The sequence below is a fragment of the Ailuropoda melanoleuca genome, chromosome 6 (assembly GCF_002007445.2).
Source record: "Ailuropoda melanoleuca isolate Jingjing chromosome 6, ASM200744v2, whole genome shotgun sequence".
NCBI classification, from domain to species: domain Eukaryota; kingdom Metazoa; phylum Chordata; class Mammalia; order Carnivora; family Ursidae; genus Ailuropoda; species Ailuropoda melanoleuca.
In genome coordinates, this window is record NC_048223.1 from 91,343,172 (window position 1) to 91,351,190 (window position 8,019).

General features: G+C 50.2%; 1 long non-coding RNA gene across 1 annotated transcript; it reads left to right on the plus strand.

Moving 5' to 3' along the window:
• Positions 1 to 2,363: 2,363 nt before the first annotated feature.
• On the plus strand, positions 2,364 to 3,189 carry LOC117802792. The gene is made up of 3 exons (XR_004626347.1): positions 2,364 to 2,419; positions 2,673 to 2,813; positions 3,060 to 3,189. It is a non-coding gene; the product is annotated as an uncharacterized LOC117802792 (long non-coding RNA).
• Positions 3,190 to 8,019: the final 4,830 nt, after the last annotated feature.

Consider the following 8,019-nt stretch of genomic DNA (forward strand, 5'->3'; position numbering starts at 1 on the left):
AAAAATATGCGACAACGCATTATGTTTTAATTGAGACCTAGGAACCAAAATAAACACCGGAGTCTCAGAGCCCTTTTGGTGACAGGGCTGAATGCGCCCACACTTTAACGCGGCACCCGGCGCCGCACACCAGGCGCTGTGTGCGGCGTCCGTCACTGGGGCCCGCGCAGCCCCGCGCAGGGTTGCCATCTGTGCGTTTATTTTTTGATCAGTCTAAACGGGCTGTCTCCAAGGCTGTCTTCACAGGTCCTCTTCGCTCCAACAGTGATTCCCCCAAATTAAACCATTGGAATTCTACTGGTAATTGAGTTAAGGTGGAATCTTCCCTACAAGAAAGTAACTCCGTTCTGCTAGGAGGACACCCCCCTCCCCACCAGGCTGGACAAAATGTGCAAGGGAACCGAGGACCTTAGGCTGAAAAGCAACGGAGGAGGGGGAGGAAAGGTAGAAGTGCTCTTGTTTGCACTCTGGAGAGTTATGTAAACTAGAGCTTAACTTCTCCTCCAGACCACCCAGTTTTATCTCTTTAGAAAAACATTAGCACATTGGAAATGCCTGGAGCAGCGGTGGGGACCACTCTGGAGTGAGCGAGCAGAGGCTCCCATCTCCAGCTTCCGTTAACAGGAGGCACGAGCAGACTTGCGAAGCACCGAAGCGATTGCCCCAAACTGTTCACGTAAATATTTAAAAATTGAATCCCCTTTTCCTTTTACTTCTTTTTAAATTAAACAGAAGTAACCCACGTGGACAGCCTGAGTCTGTAAGAACTTTGGAATCCATTTCTCCTGACTGTGAAATACCTCTTGCCCTTTGCTGTCTTTATCAATATTGGAGTTTTTAAACATGTTTTTTCTTTGAAAAAGAAGTCTAGGTGGTGGGCTTGCTTTTGACCACCAGGGCAGGGAATGTGAGAAGGCCACGGTGGCCCTGTCCGTGGCACAGGTCACTGCTGTGGGCCCCACGTGCGAGGTCACAGACACAGATGCTCTTCCTACCACGGCCCTGGATGCTACCATCCTGGCAAGGCCAGCTCCCATATCTATCTGGATAGGGGGGACCAACTGCCCGGGCAGCTCCGTTTCCCTGGAGACCTGCAGACTCTCCCTTTGGAAAGGTCTAAACCTTGCCCCTATGCCTCTCCACCTTCCTGTGTCTGTGGTCTGAGGTCCTGGAAGCTTCTCCATCCCAGATGATCGCTTCACCACAGGAACCCACGCAGCGGTCCTTCCTTCTCTGGTCCTGCAGTAACTCTCTATGCAGTGTGGGCTGAATGTTTCCCATCCTGACCCACTTCCGGGGGTCACCTCATATATTCGAATCCAGACCTCTGCCACAGCGCTGAGTATGTTTTTGTAAGAAGATGATAAACTCGATCCCCCTCCCTTCCTCCTTTTTTTTGGACATGTTCTTACAACAGGTAATCTGTTACCTGCTTATCTCCCGCCTGCCAGCCAACCCCGTCTGTCCTGAGCAGAGGAAGAGCCCCTCAGAGCGGCAATGCCAGAAAAATGTTCACCCAGGGATTACCGGACATCACAAGGGCTTCAAGAAGCCCAGCTACTCTGCAGTGAGAGCTTCCTAAGGAAACAAGCTCCGAAGGACGCCTGGACAGTGTCTGCCCCCTCTGCCTGGACAGCAGCCCTCCCTGTAAGACCATCTTTTGTGGCTGGCCCGTTTTGCTCCGTGCCCCATCGGCACATTGGGATGGGTCTTCACCTGTGCTCCTCGCACCTAGAGCTCCTATTCTGGGAAGGGTCCCGGGAGCTCTGCCCCTCATCTGGAGGGAACACAGAGCAGTGGATGGTTTCAGTCCCACATGCCCGTGCCGTGGAGTGCAGGGCATGGGAACCATGTGAGCTGGACCTTTGAGGCCTGAACAAGAATGGATGGATGGTGGGCAAGGGCAGAGCATGGCAGTGAGGGGATGGGGGGAGCAGCAGGGACCCTTGGTATCAGTTTATCCCCTCTCCTTGCACAGAGTAAAAACAGCATGAATTATCACCATAGAACTAATTCTAGAATGCACCGTCAGAAGTAGGGGTGGGTTGTTGAGAGATAGGGAGGCTGCGTGTAAAATGGTCACTACATTCCCCCTGCCTCGCGGTACTAGGAAGCTTGACCATGAATCTAAAGAGGCAAGGGACACCTCCTCAGGGCTGTCTCCGCCCCTCCTGACAGTCCTGGGATGGGGAGTGGCCCACACTGACAGCGCAGCTGGGTAGTCTCATAGTGATGGTCACCATGTCCCTGACTGTCCCCTCCCCTGGAAATGACCCAGCCCTCCAGGCCCCTTCCTGACCCTGGCTACTCAAAGGGCTGATGATGTACAGGCTGGAGGCACAGCAGAGGAGAAAGAGAGAGAGAGACAGAGGAGCAGAACTTCAATTAACCCAGAATTCTCCCATCAAAATATCTATAAGTAAATTAGTTTAGGTTTAGAATCATTTTGGAGAAATAAAAGTTTCTTTGCAATTCCACAGTGGGATGGGGAAAGAGAATAAGGTCACTGCCATCTTAGCTCAGCCTGGTCTGAGCAGGGAGTATTGGGGGGGGGTGCAGCTAGGCTGTGGGAACTAGGCTGGGGCAGGGGACCCAGCTGCCCCTCAAGTTCCCCTGTGAGAATTGGGGTCTGTTGGCGGAGGCGTGGGTCTAGCTCTCCACTTCCTCCCTAGCTGTGACATGTTGGGTAGCTGCATAACTTCCAGGGACTCCAGCCAGGGATAACGACACCTTCGTGGAAATCTGAGATGACAACTAAGAAGATGTGTACGAGCGGTGTTTGGTGAACCCCAGACAGCAGCACCTGGAAGGAGGTAAGAAGGTTGGAAAGCGTACCTGGGGGCAGGACTGATCATAACGTCTACTGGGCTGCGTGGCGTGGCTTCCATCATTGCTGGTGAGAGTCACGGGGCACCCCGCAACAGTGGTTCTCAAACATTAGCATGCATATAAATCACCCGGGGCGGGAGTTGTTAAGGGACTCACGGCCAGGACCCACCCCCAGGGATTCTGATTCGGTAGGTCTGGGTGAGCATCTGACAACGCGCATTTCCAACAAGTTCTCTGGAGCTGCTGATGCTGCCTGCTGAGGACCACACTTGGCGGACCCGACGCACTCGCCCCCCAGCCTGATCGGGCAGACGACCTCCGCCCTTCCACGGCATTTCCTCATCAAGCACTGCTCATGTGTGGAGAGGCTATCCTTTTAAACAATGTTTTAATAAAAACAATATTCTCAGAGATTTGATGGTCTTGAGCTGAGCTCCATGCCGACTTCAAATAATAAGCATTCGAGTGCTCTATTCCAAGATGATCTTTTTATTTATAATTCGTATCTTATTTGATTGACTTCCAAGAAAACGTAAAAACATAGTGATGATAGGTAACTCTCCTGTTTTCTTTCCTTATTTTTGTTTTAAGAACTATATAAGAATTCACTCATAAAAATATAATGTTGACTGGAGTGAATGGCCAAAAAATTACTTCTTTCTTAACTATACTAGGATTTTTTTTTCTAGGACTTTTTTTTTTTTTAGCATGAAGAACTGTTTGTCGATTTTTATCATATTATTCCAGCATCCTTTTGTTTTACTTATGTTCGGCTTTTTACACCTTGATATTAACCTTTTGTTCTTGGGCTACGTCATGCTTGGTCCTGGTGAATGGTAAGTGTCATGTATTGTAGGATTCAAGTTATTTTATTTTCTTTTGTCAAGATTTTTTGTATCTATAGTAGACATTTGAAAATCACGAACTATGTCTGAGACTATCATAGATCCCCACGCTCTGTACAAAGTACAGCAAAAAGACACTTACAGACTTTTATTATTTATTTCTCAATAATGTTAGTATGACTTTTTGGCTTTCTTATGAATCATATATGAATTTTATAGCATTTGTTAGGAGCACATTCTCACAATACAGACATGGTCGTTGTTTGAGGTCCTGAAAGCAGACCCTGAGTTGAGGATTTGGCTATAGGTAAGGTGTCAGAGGGGGTGCCCGGGTGGCTCAGTCAGTTAAGCAGCAGACTCTCGGTTTTGGCTGAGATCATGATCTCATGGGTTCTGAGATCCCCCAAAGCAGGCTCTGCTCTCAGCGGGGAGTCTGCTTGAAAGAATCTCTCCCTCTGCCCCTCCCCCTGTGTCCTCTTTCTCTCTCTCAAATAAATAAATAAATCTTTTTAAAAAATATATCTGAGGGGCGCCTGGGTGGCACAGCCGTTAAGCGTCTGCCTTTGGCTCAGGGCATGATCCTGGCGTTATGGGATCGAGCCCCACATCAGGCTCCTCCGCTATGAGACTGCTTCTTCCTCTCCCACTCCCCCTGCTTGTGTTCCCTCTCTTGCTGGCTGTCTCTATCTCTGTCAAAAAAATAAATAAAATCTTTAAAAAATATATATCTGAGACATAATCCCAGGTAGCAAGGGCAGGACTCAAGAGACAGGGAGATAGGGAAAGCAGACAAGTCAGGGAAGGGGGAATTAAGGCTTAGGGTATTGGTGTAGACAACCAGGGCACTTAATCTGGCTGGGAGCGCTCTCAGAAACGTGTAGGACATTCCTGGGAAGGGTCCTGTGGAGAGGTGGAGAAGCAGGTTGGGTGATGCCCTAGGGACATGAAATCCAGCCTCTCTGTTCTGTCTGTGCTACCAACAGGCATGCTGAGCGCCCAGGACCTTGGCTTTCCAGGGAAAACCGCACCGCTACGTGGGAGCCACTCCATGAGTGGGAGCCCCTGCCGGAGATGAACCCAGGAGATGCATAGCGGCATCAAATCAAATCATCTGCTACAAACGGCATTCCCAGGGTGGCTTTTTCAAAGTTTAATTCCCCATTTTATGAGCGATCTTTGCATCCGCGAAAGCACTCATTAAACATTTCTCAATCGGCTTCTGCCAAATTGTCTACAGACTGTACAGTGAGGTGGTTCAGGTCAATGATGCAGAAGGAAAGAACTTTAATGGAGAAAGGAGCCAGTTCCTGGCGTGCCTTCATTCCCCACATCCTGAGGCTCTGCGTGTGCCCACAGGTCTCTTTAAAATAGCTCCTGCTTCCCCCAGAGTCAGGCCTCCCCACGAGCTATGGTCCTAATGCCGCCTGTCCCAGACTCTCATCCAGTGCAGAGCCTGCCAGGCTTAGCACTGCAGCTGCCCCCGCCCATCAATGACCCTGCCCGATCCCTGTGCTCCCCGCCTGGGTAGGGTGAGGGATGGAATAAGATCAGGAAAGCAAATGCAGCTTTGGGAACATACATTACTTGATAATGAAACTGGCTGCAGATTTAACAGTTGAGACTTTGGAATCCTGCCAGGATATCCCCAGAGCGTCAGGGATACGTTCTCCTTGTCCTAGAAGCCCTTTGTAGCTCTGGAAACTTACAAGATGCTACCTAAATGTCAACTCTGGGTATTGACCAGCCCTGCTGTGGGTGCTCAGTGTGGCCTATGATCACATGAACTCAAGCAGGGACCTTTGTGTGTGAGACCCAGGTTCCAGATTATTCCTCTCTTAGTCCCATTCTTATAGAGTAATGCCCAACACAGATCATCATTAAAAGAGCCCCTGGAATACCAGCAAATTAGCCCACCTGCATACCTATGTGGCTTGTGCCCTCACCGCTGGAGTGCTCTGGATCAACCTCTCAGGAAAGGCTTCACTGCCCCCCTTCCCGAAAATAGAAAACCCTACTCCAGACGCTCCCTTACCCCTTTCTCTGCTCTATTCATCACTGTAGCACACTCTATGTATTTTGCTCACCTGTGGTCCGTCCGTCGTCTCTGGGATATGAACTCTCCCTGGCTGGATATCTTTCGCTACTTAGGGTCATTGTCAAAGCCCCAGTGCATAAGGCAGGGTTTGGAACATACAAACACTGCTTACTTTTTGTAGAATAAAGAAAAGGGTAAATAAACGAGGAGTCATCCGTGGCCTAGAGTAGGGCCACATTTTTCTCAGCTGGTGCTGAGACATAGATACTGAAAATGCCAGGAAAGCCTTGGGCGGTGAAAGCAGCAAGTGGTGTATAAGTTAGAATAGGGTTGAAGACCAAATGAATAATTACAGAATGCTAAACTGATCCAAGGCAAAGGCTAGAAAAGATGAGACAATCGACTCTCCTCACAGAATTGTGGCCCTGGTGGACGGCGTCTAGAAAGCTAGACTTCTGGTGCTCTGCTCAGCGCTCATGACAGGAAACCGCACCTGAGACGTCAAGGGGCCTCGTTCTTTCCCCAGAACACAGCAAGGGGGGTGAGCTGACATGGTGCAGCTGAACTATGAGATTCAGCTCAAGAAGATTCTGGCAGGGCCTTCCAGGGTCTATGGGACTGGGCAAAGATTGTCTGCCAGGTCCTTGTCTGTATACCCAAAGGTGCAGAGAGAGGCCTGGGTTTGCCCTGCCTTTCCCTCAACTCCTTTTCTGAGAATGTCACCCCGAAACTGCTTGACAGCCCCACACGTCCAGCAGCTGCCCTGTAGACTAGAATACTGGGGGGGCTCCTCATAAGCTGCTTGAAGTCAGATGCACTCAAGATATCTGATCAGCAGTTAGCCCATCCAGCAGAAGCATGGACACCTAAATCAGATAAGCAAATCGATAATCACTGTCTGAATGAAGTCTAAAAAAATCGAATTTGCTCGACAGAGTAAGTACAGGCGGGTCCATATTCATGTTCAGAACTGACGGGTCTCCGGCACGTCTCCAGCAGGCGGTCACAACTCAGGAGGCAGACATGCTCGCTCTACTTTTTTTTTCATTATTTCTTCACTTAAACAAAAATTGTGTTTCCATCTGTGTCAAAGTGAAATTTTAGAAAGAGAGTTCCAGAATTTAGGGTTGAGGCCAAACCTCACCATTTCATGGCAGTGTTGCCATTTCTTACTAGGAATGACTAACATTTGCAGAGCTCTGGGAAGGAGGAATCCTGCTGCACGTCCCGTTTCTTCTCTCACAATCCTGGGAGGAACCAGGGCAGAGATTCATGGCGTTAGGCGAAGGAATCCCTTTTTACAAGGAAAAGAAACCTAAATCTCAGAGTGATAAGTGACTGTCCTGGAGCCACCCAGCACGAACCTTCATTCATTACCTCCAAGAGACCCCGTGGATAGAGGCCACCCCAGCCCCAGCACCTGTGTGTGCCCCACTTGGCCCTGTCAAACTGTCCCTGGATGTCTTGTTGGTTCCCTGTCTCCTGGCAACCACGTCTGCGACTAGGCCAGGGCACACATGCAGACCGGTAACGTGGGGGGACCAGGAGGCTGTGAGAGCACCTCCCTGTGCAGCCACCACATGAGGGTGTGGACCCCACAAGCTGCTGGCTTCGGGGCTCCAGAGAAATTAGCAGTCCATCAATTGCTATTTTTTTTTTCTTCTGGAAAACAAAAAGCATTAACAATAAATGAGAATTTCTGAAGTTCTCCAAATCATGGAAGGGAAGTTCAAGATCGTCCAGCCACTTGCCTTCTGATAGCACAGACATAGGTAGACACTCCACGGTGTCACCACCCTGAGGAGCAGTAAGAGAACCCTCCTGGTCCTTGCCAAGTTGAAGTGGATGTCCTTCTCCCCCCAGAAAGCAAGCCAGTCACTCAGTGTTTCTAGAAGTTTCCGTGGTGACACTTAATCCTACCTACAGTTACCATGGTTGGTGGGACCGGGTGGAGGAAGGCCCAGAACCTGGACTTGATCCACCTGGGGCTGGGGAGCATGTGCGGGGGTTCGAGGTCCTAGGCCTGAGAGGGTGTCAGAGCATGCGTTCCTCTGTGATGATGTTGAGGGCCATCTCTGGATGGTGAGGCCCACAGGGCTGGTTCTCTGCCTAGAAATCTGCAGGCAGCCGCCAAGCCTGCATAAGCACTGCCGAGGCTCCCCCAGTAGGCCCGCTTGCACAGGCTACCTGCGTGCACCCCGGATTGCGCTGGATTCCCTCCTCGCAGGCCCATCACCCAATGTGCACGCACAGCGTCCCTCATTGAACGTCCCTCCTCCCGCTGGCCTGACCCCCCCAGACTCTCAGCTT